Source organism: Calypte anna, chromosome 1 (assembly GCF_003957555.1).
Source record: "Calypte anna isolate BGI_N300 chromosome 1, bCalAnn1_v1.p, whole genome shotgun sequence".
Lineage (NCBI taxonomy): Eukaryota > Metazoa > Chordata > Aves > Apodiformes > Trochilidae > Calypte > Calypte anna.
In genome coordinates this window covers 47,008,205-47,029,040 of record NC_044244.1, presented here as the reverse complement: position 1 = coordinate 47,029,040, position 20,836 = coordinate 47,008,205, and the positions used below count along the sequence as shown (strand labels likewise).

The 20,836-nt window shown below is 41.0% G+C and overlaps 1 protein-coding gene across 6 annotated transcripts in view; it reads right to left on the bottom strand.

Moving 5' to 3' along the window:
• The window catches only part of EPS8 (epidermal growth factor receptor pathway substrate 8), a 128,958-nt gene extending 108,652 nt beyond the window's left edge, over nucleotides 1-20,306 (bottom strand). For 3 of the 6 annotated variants that reach the window (XM_030464581.1, XM_030464574.1, XM_030464588.1), the window contains exon 1: nucleotides 20,085-20,306. The gene's annotated coding sequence lies outside the window, so the exon portion shown is untranslated. Of the gene's footprint in view, nucleotides 1-15,426; nucleotides 15,498-19,793; nucleotides 19,974-20,084 lie in introns of those variants that run through there. The other 3 variants (XM_030464595.1, XM_030464605.1, XM_030464623.1) reach the window with 3 other exon arrangements.
• Between the last annotated feature and the right edge of the window lie 530 nt (nucleotides 20,307-20,836).

Here is a 20,836-nt window from a genome sequence, read left to right as displayed (position 1 = left end):
AAACTAGGCAGGAGGATGCTATATTTATAGAAATGGGAGTTTAAGTCACTTGGTTCATTTTTTTAGCCACTCATTATTTATACCGATACCAGCAATGGCAGGATGGCTCCTGAGGAGACCAAGAGAAAAAAAAAGTTTTGACCACAGTGTTCTCAACACGCAACTGGGAACTCAAATAGCTCCTCCCTGGCCCTGCAGTGAGAGGCAGTAGCATAGCAAAACTTTGTCCCAAAAAATGCTACTGATTTACATGAAACTGCCAGAAATGAAAACTGTTTTCAGTGGTCCAAATCAAACACACTGGGCCCAGACAGAGTAAAAAAAGAAATGCTTATTACTAAGCTGCAAAAATACTGCAGCAACAGGAAAATGAGAATATTATGTTTAATCACCTGTCTTCCTGAGGAAAGCAAAAATGTTTTGCGTGCAAGACTTACTCAGAGACACAACAATTCACAGAATTAAAAACAACATCTTTTTCAGTCTAGTTCTTTTCTAGGTACTTCAAATGTGTTTTTGTTTGCACTACAACCACAAAAAGCTGATACAACAAAAAACCTGTAAGGCCATATTTTTGAAGTCCCAGTGAGACATGATTATGTGCTATTCAGGTTACATGTGTATTTTTCTTGATGGTGTGAAAAAGTTGCAGTCCTCTAGCCAAGCAAGCAAATTGTAATTTCCCCATGTATTAATCCTTAGACAGTCTCTAAACATCTGACTTTAGTTTGGCATATTGTTTTTTCAGAAATCTGCAAATCCTTTGAGATTTGACAGTTTCCAGTATTACTTTCACTGTGGATCTTCTTGCAAACACAGGGCTGAAAAATCACATTCCTCTGTCACATCCCAACGGAGAACTCCTCACCCAGCTCATGAAGACTTCCCAGCACAAGCACTGGGACACAGCAGCAGGTGCAGGAGGTACTCAACAAGGAACAAAAGATTTTAACATTAGAGCCTGTACTACTTATTTTTCCCCTTTGTAAACTGTTACAATCCCCATGTTTAACTCCATTATGTTCCAGGTCAAGCTAGACCAAGGGAACAAGGAGGGGGTTGAGCAAATGTTTCCCACTAAATTTGCATGAAGGAAGGGAAATATGTATGGCCTTACAGAGTTACTCCCAATCAGTGTCCCAGGGGTTATATACTATACCTGTTCTACCTATCCAAACTGTTATTTGCATTCAAGTCAGGACTGGGATGCAAAGCATAAACAAGAGAATTCTAATTATAACTATGCAAAATATTATACCACTCCCAAACAAAGATCATAAAAGAACTAAGGACATGGACAGTAACTCCCTCTATTCCACCTCCGAAAAGGCAGAAAGGTGACACCAAGCTTTGGTATTTTAAATACTTTGTTTGCCTCCTCTTCAAGGGCACTTCAGTGGTTCCAAGTTGGTAATAGAGTTGGTTTGCAAGTATGTCTCAGCATAAGGCCTCAGGTCACCACCCTAAATTCCTCTGTATCTCTAGCCTTGAGCAAATTCAAAAAAAAAAAAAAAAGAAAGAAAAACCACAACAAAACAAAAATAATCCCCCAAATCTGTACACGAATATTCTCCAAAAGCAAAAAGGCTTTGGAAGTCTTACTTGAGAACTAGATACCCCATTGTGCTTCTGGGTGGGTAAAAAATTTGGAAGAAAAAAGAATCAACTCTTCATATCCTGCCAAATGGTATCTATGGAGCTTTCCCCTCCTTGAATTAGGAAAATAGCCTTTTACTTGTTACAATGTTGTGGAAAGAGCCATCACTCAGTGCTGCAAATAAATCGATGCTAAGTAGGCAACAGTAGGCTACAAGCTGGAACTGAATAAATATTTACAGATGTCCCAACATACCTAGTAGAAAGCCTGAAAAAGTTGAATGTAGCAAGCTAGAGGGTTCTCACAATTGTGAGAAAGACCCCTAGAAAAAAATCTTTAGCATTATCAATTAGTCCGGGTTCATCTAGACTAAAGTTGCATCTGAAGTACACCTACAACCAGCAACAAATTGCTGACTTTCCCAGCCTCTCTTCTCTCTCACCCATATGTACTCCAGAAGCTGAGACCAGCTGCTGTCTACAAACAGCTCACAGATGGTGCTAAACCCCTCAGCTAGACTGTAAAGAAACCCCAACCCAACACCACAACTCAATCCAGCTGCAAGCTCGGAGGCACCCAGCCCATCATCATCTGAGAGCCAGCCTGTGCTCTGCTGAGTGCCTAGGGGCACCAACAGGGTTGGCCCACAGCCCTACCACAGAATGAGTGGTAACAGCACCCAAAATAGGAGAGAACATCTCACACAGAAGAAGAAAGAAAGCAGCAGTCACATTCTTGCATATGGGAGATGTTTGCATCTTAAAACCCAAGCTTCTTTTGATTAGAGCTTGGTAGAAAAAAAAAAAAATCAAAGAGAAGGGAATTATTCTTACTAGATAGTGTAAAAATATTTACACAATGGCTACTGACAGTTCATCCCCATTGAGATTTTTTCGTCTCTTTTAAGTGCATATACAGTCCCTTTTACTTTAGGGAAGGAGTGATGAAAAGGAACTCCTTGAAGTGCCCTGGACAAGGTCCAGCCTCCGGGGCACTAACTCTGAGGGGGAGCTCAGAAGGATGGGAGCTTCAAAAGGAAGCAATGCCTCAGCAGAGCACAGGATGCCAGCTGGCAGTCACCAGAGCTTAGGGCTGCCTGTTTTTATAGCACAGGGAAGAGAAAGTGATTTTCAGGAGCAGAACCCCAGTGGTGCAGGGAGTGCCCACCCAGCCCCTGAGCAGCTGGCTGCCCATGCATCCTGCTCAGCTCAGGGGAGAGCTGTACCACCACAGTCCAACAGCTTGGGCCAGCATCTCCATTGCTGCCTCCCCACACCCAGGAAGCACCAAAGCAGCATCTTCAGTTGCTCACTCAGCACAGAGAGGAAAAGCACGGACAAATGGGATGCAGGAAAGAGGAGCAGAGATGGAAGGAGGAATTGCTTTTTCTTAGTACACCAGAGGCAATGTTTTACTGCAGTTCACAGGCTTAACGTGTTTCAAGCGAAATACTAGAAAGTTAAATCAAGTGTGCACACCTAACTCAAGTCCCAAATGGGATATATAGTGCCCAGTTGCCATAGCAACTTCCCTTTCAAGTTCCATGACAAAGCAGACTTCTGATCCTTTACACTACTGAAACTGTGAGAACAAAATGGACAAGATAACTACTGATGTATCATTAATTCAAGTGTCTGGAAAACTAACTGAATAAATGCATATATAAATAAAAACATTCCATTCAAGATCGTAAAAACACTTCCTCCAAAGGCTCAAGAGAAAACCCTATGCCTGACAGATATGCAAAAGCAAGCACTCAATTAATTGTGAAATAAAATCATCAGTGAGAAGCCGGATGGTATCCCTGAGCTGGTAATTTGACATATAAAACACATTAATTAGACAAAAGCATATATTTTTAAAATGCTGCTTAGAATAAGAGTTGTAAAAAACGAGCAATGCTTAGTGCCATCATGTAAAACCTTTCTTTAAGATCAGGCCACTGACACAAGAGACACGACATGGAAGAGATCTCTCATTCACTAATTAGCACCAGTGCTCTAATAAAGGAATACTTCAGTTTTAATCTGAGACAAAGTCTCACCACTGTCCTGCATAAATTAATTTTGTTATTGGACCTAGCATTCACTTCCAAATCAGTAAGCTGCAGACCACTGGCTACAATGAAAATAGCTTTCTTTTATAAGCATTTCCACAAAGGTCCAGCTTGGTTATTTATACTGTGCCTTTTGGAAACTCCTCATACATTTTCTCAATGGATTAATAATATCTATTTATTCAATATTCAAACTTGAGAGATTCAATAAATTGTTCAGAAGCATCCTCATTTACCAGTGGATGAAACTTTATACTGTTTCTTTAAATGTGGTTGTGATGCAGAAAAGCTGGCAAAATTTTCCTTCCTTTGGGATAAATGGGAAAAAATTTATATCTAGTTATCATTACAGAGAAAACACAGAGAATTACATTCCAGTATTTTATGACTTACTGGGGGAGGGGGGTTTGTTGTTGTTTTGTTTTTAATTTTTTTGCAAAGGAATCTTAACAGACTTTTTTTTTTCTTTCAGGAAGTTTAAGAGTTGAAAAACTTTCTTTTTTCTCCCAGTATTGATATCTGCAAGGGAAGAGCAAGCCTGCAAGCCATTGCATTGCAGGTTGGCAGAACTGTAAATCTACCTTGGAAAGGCTGGTAGTTAAGCTGACAGCCATAACTCCTAGACTGTTCCAAAGAAATAAATGAATAACTGAGAGGTAATCTGTGAATCTCAGATCCATTAGTAACACTTAGTTTATCCTAGCCATGCCCATCACTTTGAAAGCCACCTTTGCCCATCCTCCTTGATCAGCCATCAGCTTCAGACAAGATCAAGGTATTACTGTTGCTTTATCCTTCTATTATAGTTTTGGTTTAAAAAACAGTATTATCTTGATTTGTCCAAAAATGTCACAACATGCTTTTAGCAACCTGCAGGCAAAGTGCCTAACACCTCTTTGAGCTGAAATGCAGCTTTCACCTCTAATTGTCCAGGCTCTCATGACTACCCCTACCTCTTCGTTTACTCTTGAGAACTCTTGAATTCGAATGCTGGTGCCTCATATTTCATCCTTGCTAGATGAACCAGCATATCCATTTCCAGCACTAATAAGTTTAAATGAGTAGTGACAGTTTCCAGTCATGCAGAAACATAGGCAGACTCAGATGTCATTCTCAAAATGGTAACTGATTTGAGAGAGAGCATTGCAGTCAAATTGCCAAAATAGATATCAGTTTTTAAATGATTCATTAAAATCCAGGGAAGATCAAAGGACCAGACAGCAAAAGGACTATTAGGAAAAAACAAAACAAAACTAAAGCAAACCCACCACTGTATTTAACATTTTAGCTAACAAGTTAGAATCCCCAAGAAGATAAAGCAATTTTAGTTTCAAACAAAAATACTTGTCTTTGTGAGAAAGGAGAACTTGCTATTAATTCAAGATAAAAAACAGAGTACTGGAGGTGAGCCAGTTTATTGTTTTCATAAGATTTAGCAGACTGAACTCAACAGATGAATTCCAGGGCTTTGTAAACGAGGGATAAAAGCTACAGGCTCTGGTCTTCTAAGCAGCAGCACTGACATTCCCCACTCCTGACCTCTCTTTGCTGCTATTGTCATAGCCCCATCCTACGTCATGGCTAAGGATTTAATTTTCCAAGGTTGTTGAGACAGTAATTTTGGTCTTCACTGTCTGGTAGTTAACAATATAGGTCTGCAACTGGTGTAAAAGATACAGAAACTGTAAAATTACATGAAACCCTTTTCTTTTGCTCTGTCTCTCCAGTGGATGCTATGAAATAGGCAGGGTTCCTAGGCAAGGAAATTAGTTGTGCATTTCCTACTGAACTGTTAGCTTTACGGGTTTAAGTCTGGATAGAAAAGGAACTGAGTGAAAACACATTGAAATGCCTCACAGCAGGAGACCCAGAAGGCTCTCTTAACTTTCAACAGTCACATACTGGAGTTTTTACAGAGGTGAAATGATCCCCCACACATCACCACCAGCCCATTCTGCTCAATCCCCAGTCAACAGCCTCCACTTCATCTTCACATCACTTAGCACTGATAGAACACCTACCTCTGCAGCATCAATACTGAATTCAGAACAGCTGATCCTTCAAGCTTGCAAACAGTTGGAACTTGAGATTTCAAGGGAGAAGAGCTTAGGCAATCTTGCAACCAACCATGCTTAATTATGTTTGAGGCAATACCAAATAGTAAATCCAAGGACGAGCTGTCTTATTTCACTCCTTAGCTTCAGAAATTCTAAATAGGCAACCTGGCATGCAAGAGATCTCAGCTATTTATAAAATAAACCCAAGATGTTAATCCTAGTGTTTAGCTCAGCAGAGTTCAGGTAGAGCCCAAAATACTTTCTTTCTTGTTAAGTGCTCACACCAATCTCTGAATTTTCTCCTCACATCTGAAATGTACAGCTGAACAGAGCAAAATCACAATCAAACTATATGACACAACGTATTGCAGTCTCTCTTCACTAAGTAGTCCAAAGATGGCAGCACTTTAAGATGTCTTTGCAGTTCATTCCCCAGTGACATCCCTATGAGATGGAGTAACTCTGAGGTCTATAGAAAAACATTAAGGAACACTAAAGAAGGATAAGGGAGACCATTAGGTAGGTTTAGATCCTCTCTCTCCTTTTTTCTTAAAAAAAAAGAAAAAATAATATCCTTTCATCTCAGATAAACAGAGGGGTTTTCTGGTTTATTTGCTTTTATGTCTGGAGTTAGACATTGCCCGGCAGAGTTTTCATGAAAACATAACTCTAGTTTAAAATAGTACACACTTCAAACAAAAGATGCGCCTCACACCAAGATGAATACATTAAAAAAAGAAAAGAGAGAGAGAGAAAGTCTTTTCGATTTTTTCCAAATGATTTAAGTTTCTAGCAATAAATAAATAAATAAATTAAAACCCCATTACTTTTTCTTAGAGTTTGTTTTAGGTTTTTTGCTGTGGGTGTTTTTTTTGAGATTTTGGGCCTCAATCTCACAAGCTGTCCCACTGATATCAGTGGAACAAATAAGTATTTATGGGTGAAGATTATTTTGATCCTGAATTAACCCACTCCCCCACAGTTGAGGCCATCTTCTTTTCAAACGTGGCTTCCAACTTTTGGCAGTGAACATTTCCAACAGGGCTGAAGAATAGCTTCAAAACTGGTCTTCATCAGTCCTCAGAAAGTTTTGAAAGAAAAGATTTCTGTTCACTACATGAAACGAAGACAGAGAAAAGACTTTTTTGCTAGGGTAGAAATATTTGAAGCCTATGCTTCACTAGATTCACAGTACATGAACTGTGTAATGTTGTCTGGAACATATCAACTGCTGAAGACATATGGACACTGTCAGATGTGGCTTCCCTAGGCAAGACTGTAGATCTAGAAGGAAAAAAATTGCACAGCTGTTGTAAAACTGGGAAGAAAATGAAAAAACTATCTGCACAGAATACATACACATATTGTTCTAAAAACATAAATAAGGAAAAGGAAGGGAGGGCAAAAGCCTTGCCCTTTTTCTTTTTCTGCCAGAGCAATGACTCAGAGTATTTCTAGAAGCTCTAGGGGGAATATGCATCCAGAGTGAAAAATGCATATTAAGACTGAGAATATTAATCACATATGGTCTCTAATCAGCGAGTGCAACACTGCCATCCCCATGCCTATGAAAAGAAAAAAAAAAAGTTTCTGTACAACAAAAATGACCCCAAGCTCCAGATACTCATCATTTTTAAGGTCAGTTGATCCCTGAAGGGATCGCAGACTAGGAACAGGGGAATATTTGAAAACCTCTGTTATTTCATGTCATCATGGCAACAACGCTGCCTCAGAACATTTCCTCATTACTGGAAGCAAGAGTTTCATGTAGAGGAGGCATGCAGGGAGCACATAAAGAACAAGGTCATCTGTAAAATTACTAAGCACTTTTTTTTCTCTGTCCTAAAGAGGTCCCTGCACTATAGCTCTGTGAGGGAGGTTTTAACACCAACAAGGACTTGCATCTCTTGTGACACATTCCCACACAGTCTTGTGGATTCAATTTACTAAATTGCCTGAGGTGACATCTGCAAATCTTCTTCCATAGCAGCCACCAGGGAGACACGGCCATGAAGTAAAAGGGTTTTTGTTGGCATTCTTGGGAGTACTAGCACAGTATGCATCTGGACATCCCAGTCTCTGTACAACATCATCTCCATGGTCTAGGAGGTAGGAAGGCTCCAAGCCTCTCAAATTTCAAGGTGATCCTACACAAGAACCTCCCCAAATGTCCAGAGATTTCTTCCAGAGAAGAAAGAAGGTAATACAGTACAGCCCCTAAGTCCCATTTTTGCAACCAAGTGTCTCAGTCTGCCCTGGGAGCCAAAAAGGATTATGCAGAGAAGTGTATAGTGTTTCAGAAAGTGACCTGAGTCCATACAATTTATAGAGTGAAGCCTGAAGTGAAAAAAGTACAGACTCCAAGACTATCTGCTTTTAGTCTATGAGGTTTTTGGGGGAAAAGGTCTATGAGCAGAGGAAATGTATACTGAATTTGCTATGTGCCAAAAAAAAAAAATAAATTTATGAACATGAACAACATTATCTAGAGGGTAGCAGCACACAGTTCAAAGACAGAACCACTAAAAATTCACTAATGAACTTAGTGAAAAATGATAATGTTCACCAAAGGCAGACAGTTTAAATTATTGTGTCTACAATAGAGAGAGAGGAGGGACAAGAAACCTTGGTTTACATTTTTCTACCAGAAACAGAAGGGCAAAACCTCTCCTCCTTCATACACTCTGGAGGTCAAACTAGATGGTGTAAGGATCCCTTGTGGCTTTAAACAGGTTTTATAGATTATCTGACTTAAAAATAGACACAATGTTTAAATAATAGAATTCTCTTGAAACTGAGCAACAAGTTCAACAAGCCCCCAGTCACTTGCTAAGATCTGAAGGGGCTATGAACATACAAATATTTGTATTCTACCGAAGAGAAAAGCCTAGGTAGATATTCTCAAGTGGAAATTTTATCCCGCTGGTTCCATCTGCCTAAAAAGCAAGCTTTATGTACTATCTATATAGTTCTATATCTACGTCTATATAGCCTGCTTTAGCTAGGTGTGGTTCTCCAGAACAGTATGCAGATGGAGGATTTGTCTATGCTACAGATCCCATACTCAGGTTTAGGATTAGACCCAGTTTAACCACAGCAGCAAGGACTTCTGTCCTCAGCCAAGAGGCACAGAGCTCACCATGCCCCATGCAAATGGAACCTGTCTCTGGTACTGGGAGGGTACAAATAAAGTCAGCTTAGATATGCCTGCACTGTCCTGACATCTCTGCTGTAGGCACTCTTCTGAATTAACTTCACCTAAAGCCTGTCACCACACAGAATTTGCCACAGGTCACACCGTCATGGTGCAGATGAGAACCTGAATTCATTAAGTGAACCAACGTATGTGTTGCTGATTTGTTCCCTTCTCAACTACAAGGCCAAAGGAGGGGGTGCAGGAGAAACATGTTTTCATCTCCCCAGTGGAGCTGCTTCTTGTCAGCTACACCATTGTTTAACTCATCACAAGCACAAGCAAAACAATACGACACAACACAGCACAGCAAACCTCACCAACTTTCATGAACAGCCTGGAAATCCACTGGAAATCACATAATTTCATGAGTCAGCAAGTACATGAACAACAGGAATCTGGTCACTTTGCTCATATGTTTTGACAACGGCAATTTAAATTCATTTATTATGGTAATTCAGAAAGTGACATCAAATTCAGTGTAGAATCTCTTCTAAAAATAATTACAGTCTAGTAATGCAAGATCTCATTGAAGCAGACCATTAATTCCTTGACAGTTAGAGAATGAGCCAAATAGTTTGTGAAAATGAAGGATTAGCAAGGTTTCAACACACACATTTCCTTGCACTTAAAATGTGCAAAGAGCAAACCTTATTAAAACAGCATTTCACATTATACTTTAAAATGATGGCCCCTTAGGCGGATTTTCTGTACTTCAAAAGATAGCTATTATACTATGATAAGTTACAGTCTAGTATAACAGAGAAAGAAATTCCAATAAAAGTGCTGTACTGCTGTATATAGAGAGCATAAAATAGTTGTTCTTTCCTACAGGCCTTAAGAAAAACTAGAATTTTATTCAAAATGAGGTGTCATCAGTCTGACACAATGAAGGGAGAACAGCGTTAACACAATGCCTTGAATTTTCCTCTACTTTGCTACTGAAAACATGTTGAGCAGCTGAAGTGGCATTTTCTGAACCTACCATCCAGCAATTGGGATATGTCCATATGGGTGTCAGAGTTATATTGCCTACCTCTCTCTGTTTAAGCTGCTTCTATTTCTATGCAGAACAGCTTTGTGGCTGTACACTTTATGGGGTTTTTCAAAAACACAACTTCCCTAAAATAAAAAAATAAAAAATGAGGGCTGGTGCCTTTTCTTCTTGCTGTTTAACAATGTTTAAAGTTCTCTGAAAATTTACTTACACATAAGTATAAAGGACTGAATCAGTTCCCCACTTACCATCATTTCTGTGTTAGAAGTCCTTGCCATGCAGTCACTACGAAATTCTGTTGCCTGTGGTCCAGATTCCTGCAATCTCTTTGCCATGTTAACTGATTCAGATCCTCATCATTAAACTGTTCCAGAAGCAATTAGAAAACAACCCTAGCAATCTGAGTAAGCATTAGGCTAGATATTAAGATATTATTAGAAATAGATCCCGTTACAGGCAGTTTGACAGCCCAACTAACTAGAACACCCTAAAAATCACCAGAAATATATAACAACAGTAATCAGATTGAGACCTCATAATAAGCAATTAAGGATGCTGAAAGAACTCACAGAAGGTGTGATATTCTTCTGAACTTCTCCATCTTATCTCAGATGTTTACAGTAAGAAGAACTGAAAAGTTTTCTTCAAGGCACAATTATTATCAATCCTCTCAACCATTCCAGCAGCACAATATTCTTCTTCTAATGCAACCAAGTAACCCCCTCAGATCCTCAGGAGATGTTAGCAAAATAATTGTCCCCCCTCAGACTTTCTTTGTTATTACTTCATTTTTTTCTTACCCTTATTACTTCAGGCAGAAATGATTTGGAGATAGAATTAGCAATTTAACAAAAGAGAATTCCCCTATACTTATTTTCTTTTAGGTCAAAGTTTACAATTAAATGGTACATTAGAGCTAAATATAATGATTTTCACCCTAGCTGAAACAGAATGGCCCACTAAGTCTTCAGTTTAATTTTCCCCCCCTCTCATTTTGCTAACCAGAAGATAAATGAATCTACCTTCAAGCCTGCTGGAATCAATCCTCTTTTCTCTTTCTCATAATTTTTAAGTCAAAGGCTTAAAAAGTGTTCATATCCTCTTTAAACAAGCTGGTTATGTGAGATAAGCGCAAGAACATTAATAAAAATAACTTAGCATTAAGTCATGGGTGTTTTACAAAAGTAGACCTAAAAAAAAAAATCCTAAAGACTAATTGTGATTTATACCACAACTCTTTTCCTATACTACCAATTATCAATCATCTTAAAAGATCCCTTCTCTTACATGCAGGTGTCAGATATATAATGGCTGCCAGATCATTTCTAACCAGGTGAGACACTGCACAGTATAACCTACCCTCCTGTTAGCCCTGGGACTTGGAAAGACTGGCAATCTGTAGATGAGGTTTTATTCTTTCCCAGTTATAGACTTCTACTTTTTTTTTTCCTTTAGGTTTTGTTTGTTGGTTTTGTTTTGTTTTTCTTTTAAATAAGTCCTCCACAAAGCTTTCATAGCTGGAAGTACAACTTATCCAATCTCAGCTCTCCCCACTCTCCCACACGTTGTACCTCATGATGGTCTACACCATCATTACTACCACCACCTCTGATGACTCCAGTGTTCACAAAAAAACATATCTAGAACAACGATAATACAACCACCAGCATGTAAACTTTTATTACTGCAATTACAACAAAGCATCTGGTGGTAATAATAAAAATGCCTAGCCTTTATATGATGCCTTAAACCTTCAAAAGGCTGAAAAAAACTTTGATAATTAAACCTTACAGAAGTCCTGACAGACAGATACATTTTTTTCTTATAAACAGCAAAACTGAGGCAGAGACAAAACAGCTGTCTCTGAAATCAAGATCTTCAGATGATATTAAAAAAGGGAATGGAGAACTCTTGGGACAGTAAGAACTTGCAGAGTTATAAAAGCACAGTTTAAAATACTCTAAGAATCTGAAGGAACACAAACTCTCATGTACTGCACATCTGCCCCCTCCAAAAAAAAGTCAGCAAACACTTTTCCTGGGAAGATGCAGTTCACTGCTGCCCATTGCTCTAAGTTACTTGGCACTGGGGAGCACAAAAAGCTGGACTGCACAGGCCAGTAGAACCATCTCATCTGTCAAATCCCCATCCTGGAAGTCCAAGCCCCTCTGGAGAAGTCAAATTGTTGATAAGCTACACAAAACTGTGACTTCAACTGGTCAACACCAAGACTGGGCTTCAACAGCAACGTGCTCCTCCTCCAGGGCTGCATTCTGCTCTGTCAGTAAGAAACATGAACTCATCTTGTGTGTCAACATCTGGCTTTAACATAAAAAGTGAGATAAAAGGTATATTCTATATAGAAAAGAACAAATGCCCCCATGTATACAAGGCATTTCTGAAGCACAGTGATACTCAGACACTGATGGATCAATCTTTCTTAGTCTGCATTAGAGACCTCATTCACATAGGGGAAACAAATGCCTATTCACACTCCAACACCTCCTATTCAGTCTTCAGCTCTGCAACTGCTTGAAGTGAGCTTAAAATTATTGGCTAGAGAAAATACAGTGTTAAATCTTTTGAGAAGACATTACTTTTAAAATCCTTTCCCATAAAGACTTGACTACCCCTGTAATTTTAGGTATGTCCCACTGATTAATGGATCCACAATGCATTCAGAAGATACTGGAAAAAAAGACTGATGGCACAAAAGGGAAAAATTTGCTGGTTTGTGAGCAAGAAAAAGATGTTCTGCAAGAACTGGGGTGAAGTGTGTTCTGTGAAGCTAGACATAGGGCATTATGCACAACCAAAGAGTGACGTAAAACAAAAGAGGTAGGGAAAACTTCAGGGATCAATAAAGAAACAGAACTGGAAAAAAATGAGATTAAAGATATAAGAAGACTAAAGAGCAGGATGGACCACGATATGGAAGATGGTGGAAAAATATGGCTTGGGCAAGTGGAAAAGGAAGAAAATCACTCCAAGCTCTCCCAGGGGCCAGGTTGAACAGGAAGAAGAACAAAAACTAAAGGTGAAGGCAAGGCTCAAAAAGCAGCAGTGCAGCCACGAGAACAGTGACTGGAAGGGAGAAGCTGTGTTTGTTGCTCAGCAGAGGTAGGACATTCGTCACACAGGGGTGATTTACCTAATGGACATCAAGGTACAAAGTTCAGATTCCTCAGTCTGTCCTGCCCTCTGTACCTGATAGCACTGAGAGGGTAATTACCAGTTAGCCTGGAAATATTAGCCATAATGATGTTTGCAGCTAAAATAGCAACAGACTCCACCCTCCTGCCTCCCCACCTTCTGTCCTCTGCTGGGCATTCTTTATTCTTAAATACAGGAAAGGAAGGAAACAGAAGAGATTAAACATTACACTAAAGTTGTAAGAGCATGGGAAGAATACCAAAGTAATAAATGATGCTACAAGTGAAGAAGAGAATAAGTAATTCCATTTTGGAAAAAAGCAAGTCCAAGGAAACATTGAAGTGAAAGAAGAAGAAAAAGGTGAATTTAGCCTAACACCCAGTTTTGAATGTGAAACATAGATTAATATTTTTATCTCCAAGTGAAGGCAGTATAATGCACTCCCTGGCTTCTCAAGACATGTTGTGCAAGGCTGTAAATTACTTCAGAGGCACTTCTCTAAATGTCTGACTTTTCCATGCCATTTTTAAAATGGCATGGAAGATGATCAAGGTGAGTTTTATTACATCTTGAGATCAAAAACTCATCATGATGTAACTCAGTTTCATAGCCTAGTTCATGCTATATCATTCATAGATAGAGCAGTGAAGAAGTCAATATGTAAGTTGCATATCTCAGTCTTTGTAAAAAGGTCTCACATTCACATGCTCTGAGTAATAGAACAGCACATTCAAAGTATTTTTAGGATGCACACTGGGGTTCTCACAGGCACTGAACTCTTAATGAATCACTGCATCAACCAGATATCTAACACCAAGTATTAAATACCTTATGAACTAAACAAAAATTTTAAAAAACTAAAGAAAAAAAAAGCTTTCTCAAGGGTAATAACTCCAGATTATATATCACACTGGATAAGAATAGATCTTTGACTCGGGAAACAGAGAAGACAACACCTTGGACACACTGTGGAAGCAAACAAAAAGAGCAGCAGCATCAGAAGAAGGAAGAGTACATCAGAACAAAGAGTAGTGTCCTGAATCCTTATGAAAGAAGCACTCAGAAGTCTGAATTAACATTAATCCCTCTCAACCATCTCAGAATGAAAGAAAGTGTTCATCAACCAAAATTCACATTTTGGGTGGCAGACAAATCTCTAGGAGCACTAAGTGAACAAACTGCAGCAACACCAAATTCTACCTATAGTTAAAACATTGATAAAACTGGGATAATTATATCTCACTGGGCATCTGCAAGTATTGAAGAACAAATGGACTTCTGTGATGTCATGTATTTCTCATGTTTTCAGATCAAGTTTTATGCAACTGATTTAGGGGTATGTTAAATATTTTTTTATTTCCTAATGGCTCTGGACCTATACAAAAGGACAGAAAAAAGGCACTGCTCATACCTCACTTTCAGCTTCTCATTGCACTTGAACCAGTTTCTGAAAGGTGAGGGGAATGAGAAGGAAGCACTGATAGGAGAAGCAGTAAGCCTTGTACCTGCTTTTCTACTTGGTCCAATCTTTTAAAATGCTTTTACATGCAGGAGCAGAAATCAAAGTAATATACACAGATCCCCATGAATCATCCCTTATTTTCTAGTTACAAACATTCCTGAGCTACAGACATTAAGGCTCTCAGTGCTATTCTTGCAGCAGGTTAAGTCTGAAGCATCCAAGTAGGTACAGCAAATTCCTGCCTCCAGCCCCAAGAATCATTTATGGCAGCTTCACAATTAAATCAGCTGCATACAGCTTCTCTGTGCTCGTGGAAGTCTCAAAAGAAGTCAGAGGTTCTCTTACCCACAGCAGTAAACTATAAAATCCAGAAAATAAGCGGTTACATTTGGATTATTAAGAGATAAAATCCTCTTCCTCATGGAAACCCAATGTATTCTTCAGAATTAAAAACAAACAAAAAAACCCCAAGCCAACATACAAAAAAACCCAAATCAAAAAAAAAGGACAAGTTATCTGTACAAAGCTTACTTTACTGAATGTCCATAACACCTACTCTAACTCATCAGATACCATTCTTAAAATGTGACTTCATATTTTCTTAATATTGTGTTGAAATACCCACAAGTTTCATAGTTTCAAAGGAAAATGGGTTCACCATTTCACAACTCAAATTTTTAAAGCAGGTTTTAGATTATTTTTCTCTGTAATTTCATAGAAAACATATCCATCTCTATGATTGGTCAAAATTCCAACTTAAATGAAGTTTTAAGAGCAAATGCAAGTAGAATTCTTTGTCAGACCATCAGTAATGAAAACACCTGTTAGGTATCAGAAAACTATGCAACAGAAAACCCCATAAAAATGGATAGCTTAAGCAGATATGTACAATCTCCATGGAAAATACTAACCTTGCACCTTTGAAGCTAAGACACATCTGATAACTTTGTCTTTCCAGAACGCATTAATGTTGGTGAAGTCTCTTCAGACAAAGACAAAGGCAATAAATGAAAATCAAATAATTTGCAATCTGCTATTTCCACTTTAGATGTCAAACCTGTGGAAATTCACAGGAGGAGTAACTATAATTATTTAGTCAGTAGTAGAGAGAGTGAAGGTAAGAAAGGACTGGAAGTGTTCAGCTAGTCAAAACCCCAAGCTGACTAATACTTAAAAATTTTACTAAAACTGAAATTGCAGAATAAAATCCAAGGCATGTGTTAGTGACTGTAGGCTCATGGCCACAGCTCAAAATGAGAGTAGGCATTTAAAAGCTAATGCTAATAACACTTCCATTTGTAAGAGACTCATTTTTATCCCCTCAGTGCCCATGACACAATTAAAAAGAAAAAAAACAAACAAAAATTTCCTACCCACAACACAGATAAGAAAGTTGCTTCTTCCCACATCATCATGGTCTTTCCAAGAAGGCTGTGACTAATCTCTCCAGGCAACAGTGGAATTGTGCAGGATCTCCAAATATCCAACACTATAAAAGACACCTTGCCTGTCCATTTCAGTGGATGTAGAGCTCTGGTTTGTAAACAGCTGTGCAAATGCTTTGCTACGTGTAGTGAAATGAGGCAACCAGGTGCCACTAATTGCCAGGGAGGGAGCATGAGCTTGTGTTAAGCACACCTGTGCCTAATTAGGGTGGGCCCCCACTGCGCATGAGCAGGACCAGGGGGCCAATAAAAGGTGAGGCCTGAAGCACACGCTCAGCTCAGTCCTGAGCACGTCTGCAGAGAGGTCAATCGCTCTTGGAGCACTGTATTGCCTTCATCGCGCCACTAGCGCTCATCGCCCTCAGGGAGAGGCTCTGAGGAGTCTTGAACCCAGGGCCTCAGCTTTGCAGTACTGGGTCTTAGCCAGCTGCACCACTCAATCCTCACCCTGAGGGCGATGAGCACTAGTGGTGCGATGAAGGTAATACAGTGCTCCAAGAGCAACTGACCTCTCTGCAAAGCGTGCTCAGGATTGAGCTGAGTGTGTGCTTCAGGACTCACCTCTCATTGGCCCCCTGGTCCTGCTCATGCGCAGTGGGGGCCTGCCCTAATTAGGCACAGGTGGGCTTAACACAAGCTCATGCTCCCTCCCTGGCAATTAGTGGCACCTGGTTGCCTCATTTCTCTACAGCTACGTGCATGCCAAGTAGTCCCACTGACTTAGATGAAACTTTAAATGACTGTATACCTAGATTCATCTATGGGCATAACCCAGCAGTCAGAACTACAGTAACCACTTTAGTTCCTGGCAAAAGGTAGAATTCAGATGACAATGATTCTCTCTCTTGACATCTATAGGATGGGACACTGAAAATCTTAGGTATCAGGATTAAATCCAGATCCATACAAAATTATGAGAATATCAGTGTGCTGAACGAATAAATAAAAGGATGAATCAGAGTCAAACTGGAGTTGAAATAAAATTCTCCCTGAAAGCAAGAATTCCAGTTGATGGCAATGCAAAGCCTTTAATGTTGGAAAAAAAGTAGAGAAGCAGCACTACAAATGGCTAAGAGGCTAGTTGCATGTTTTATTATTTTTTTCTCATTATGACAATTCAATATAGATAGATGCACTGTTAGTTTAGTTATACATGGCATTTTTAGTGACAATTTTAGCAGGCATTGCAAAAGTATGGCCCTACCATGAGGAAAAAGAGTATTTCAAGCATCATGCTTCTCTCTGCAACTTCAAAATCAGTTTAAAGCCATAGAGTCATGAGCTGTTGCTTAGCCTCTTTGGGAACGAGTTTAGGACTAGAATGGTGAAAACTCTGATTCCCTATGGACAAAGGGGCCATAGAATCAGATGCTGTTAAGTGAGAAAGCAAGAAGAAATCCCTGTTTCAAAGGAAATGTGAGAAACAGACCTGTCCACATGCAGAAAACACACACACAAGCAAAGCACCTTTCCAATCTCTTCGAATGGAGGAGATCCAGGGATCAGGCCAGGCACACTGTGCCGTAAGCATCAGAGCTCCCAGGTTTTAAATTTCTTTTCTTTCTGGCCACCAGCCCCACAGCAGAGAGAGGAGCCTGTGGAGGGGTCACAGGCCAAAGGACTTTTTTTTTTTTTTTTTGTCTGGCACAGCTGAAATCTGCATCTTCAAGGAAATTTCATAGCTTTCAACAGTCATTCACGATTCAACAAGACTGGATGATGCAGGAATTATAATTAAGAGTATAAGAGAAGCAAGTGTTAGACATTGAAAACAAAGTTAGCAAGAACTTCATTACTGCAGTCTTCATTGTGTGGACTTGAAGTCTTCTGTTATCTCACTACAACAGCTGAAAAGTTTTTATATGTTTAATCTATTTTGATCCTCAGGGCACCACTTATTTGACTTCAGATGTGTAGATTTTAATAAGCTTTCACCCACAGGGGAAAAAAATACAGCAGTTAATATGAGTGACTTGCCATTTACAACTAGACTACAGACAAAAAGAAAATCAATTCTATTTCATTAATTCAGTTGTTGACAAGTACAAAACTTCCTTGATCTTTTCCATCTGTACATTTCACAGCAGAAATATCTTAAGATCAACCCTCCACTCTGTACTATCTCTATATATTACCCAGAACCTAATTGCTGTTGGGTGTTTTTGCTTGTGGGTTGTTACCTGCCTCAAGTTAAATCTAATGGGATGTTTTGGCTGCTTTCAAAATTACCCACCATGAGAAAAGCTCATTTTGAACTACGGGAAGGCATAACTCAGTACTGCAGCCATTATGGGTATGTGACAAAACAGTCCAGTTGGACAGTTAAGGTCCAAAGCCACTTCTATTTCCACAGCCTCCCCCAGCAAAAGGCAGCAGCAGCCCCAGATGGCTTCTGCACAGCCTTGAGCACAGTATCTTGTTACCTGGTGATACCCATATGCTAATAATGCCACACTCACTGTGAACTGTGAATCAAGATGAGATACACTGCATCTCCCTTACACCTTACAAACCATGTAAGCTCTTTGCAGTCCCCACTGCTGACTGAGAAGAAAAGACCAATCCGTTTCAAGCCTAGCCTAGGAGAGGACCACCTCTCAGAGAGCCAGGATTGCAGGATTTTCACAGGTTCTCCATGGAAAAGAGATGTGTCACACAATGCTGATTCAGTATTTCCAGTTGCTAACAACAAAAAAGGTCATTTTTGTGTTCTTTCATGTAAGCAACTTTTGTAGCTGACATATAGACATTGCACAATCACAAATGAGAAGAACAATGGTCACTAGGAAGGGAGGAGGACCACATTTTTGATGACGGAGGAGAAGCACAATTGAGAAGCAAAGAACGAAGCAAAAGACAGAGGAGGAGCAAAATATGATCTACACTGTAAAGACACACGAGATCCATCATTTGGTTAATATTTCAGCAGATAGAGTGTAAAGCAACACTAGTTTCATCTTCAGTACTTCACGGTAAGTAAACAAAGCAAACACCACCAAAGGTCATACTGCTGCATCTCTGGGCGGTTCAAGACCCATGAGCCAACATAAAGCACAGTTTGAGCAGGAAGGTTGATTCCCAAACAACATCCTTCAGAAAAACTTGTTCCACCCTTCTTGTATTGCCTGCTACTAACTGGCTGGAAACTAGGGTTTAGCATAAGCTCCAATGTCTCACTTTTCATGGATACAAGGCAAGTGTTCTGAGGTTACTGAGGGAGTGGAGGGGGACAGGAGGATTTCAGATGACACCACAAAATGCCACAGACCTGTTTTCCACTGTGTGCCCAGGTGATCCTTCCTGCGCTGGCCTGATGCTTAAGGGAGAGCACGTCATGGTGATGAGAAGGGCAGAAAGAGCAAGAACACCAGGGAAAGTTAGAAGCTAGAGGGAAAGGTCTGAACAGCTGAGAAAGAAGACAGCAAGGCAGAGCACCCCCCCCAAAATAAATAAATAAATAAATAAAATTAAAAACAAGCCACGGGTAGACAAGATGATTTTCCCACCAGAAAGCTGCCATTCACCAGCTACCAACAACACATGCAACCTTTGGAGAAGCCAGCTGAAAAAAAAGCAACGTCGTGGAAAAAAACAAAACCAAAAAAACACTATAGTAAAAACAGAATGCCAAGTCACCTGGCAGCAGGTGAGACAGGAAAAAGAAGAGGGCAGAGGCACGGACGTTGCCCTTCCCCGGGCGATCCTCGCCCCACCGCCCGGGAGCCCGGCGGGCAAGATGCAAGCAGGTGGGGCGGCGGCTCAGCTTACCGCAAGAGGGGGAGAGAAATATATGTACACCTATACATTACACACGTACACACACGGAGACCTACGTGCCTATAAAGCCACGGCAGCGGGGAAAGGCTGCAGCAGAAAGCTGCTCCAGAGCCTCGCACAGCCCGGGGGGTGGGCCGGGAGGGAGTTTTCCAGCCGCCTCTGCCCGAGTGGAGAGCGGCGGCGGGACCAGGGGGAGGCTGTGGATAAAACACCTTATTTCGCCATGTTCCCAAGCCGGGAGCTTGCCCGGGCGGCTTTTAGGGAGGCGGAACAAACACGGGGGAGGGGGTTTTGGGGGGAGAGGGCTCGCCAAGCAGGGGGGGAATCCCGCCCCGCCAGCCTCTTACCTTCCCGAGTGTCCTGCTCCCGCGGCCCCGCCGTGCAGCTACCGCGGCGGAGGGAGTGAGGGGGAGGGATCGACTGCGGCCGTCGGGCTTCGCGCAGGTTCGGCCGGGGTTCCCCGATACCGCTGCCGGGCTCCGGGCAGGGGGGGAGCGCGGGATCTTCCTCTCCGCGCCGCCAACAAAGTGTCGGAGCGGTGCGGGGAGGGCGCCGGGCAGCGGCAAAGGAGCGGAGCAGCACCGAGCTCCCTCTGCCGGCACCCGCCCCGCCCCGGCCACGGCCCCGCCGCCCCAGCCCGCGGCCGGGGCGGGACCGCGGCGGAGCAGCGCGGAACCCCGCGGAACCCCCGCCGGAACTGTCAGTGCTGCCGCCCAGCGCCATGGGGACTCGGTCGGGTCTGTTTCTCCTTCTGCTCCCTGTTGCGCTGTTCAGAGGATACTCGAGAAACGCAAAGGTACTCAGAGCAGCCGCCCGGAGCTGGGTTGAAACACGCGAGTTGTTCAAAGTAATCGTAAGCGTTCACCGAGGGAAAAAAAAAAAAATTAAAAAAAAAAAATCCACACACAAAACCTACCAAGACTCCATAGGGAAATCCTACCCCGAGGAAGTAGAACGAGTCAGCTACGAGAACAAAAATCTACCATCCTTACGCGAAATCCCGGATGAAATCTCCCAGCTGCTTATGTTGTTTCCATCTGGCACCACATTCCTCCTGACCTTGACAACTTACACGTGGCTTTCACTCTGCCCCGGGGAA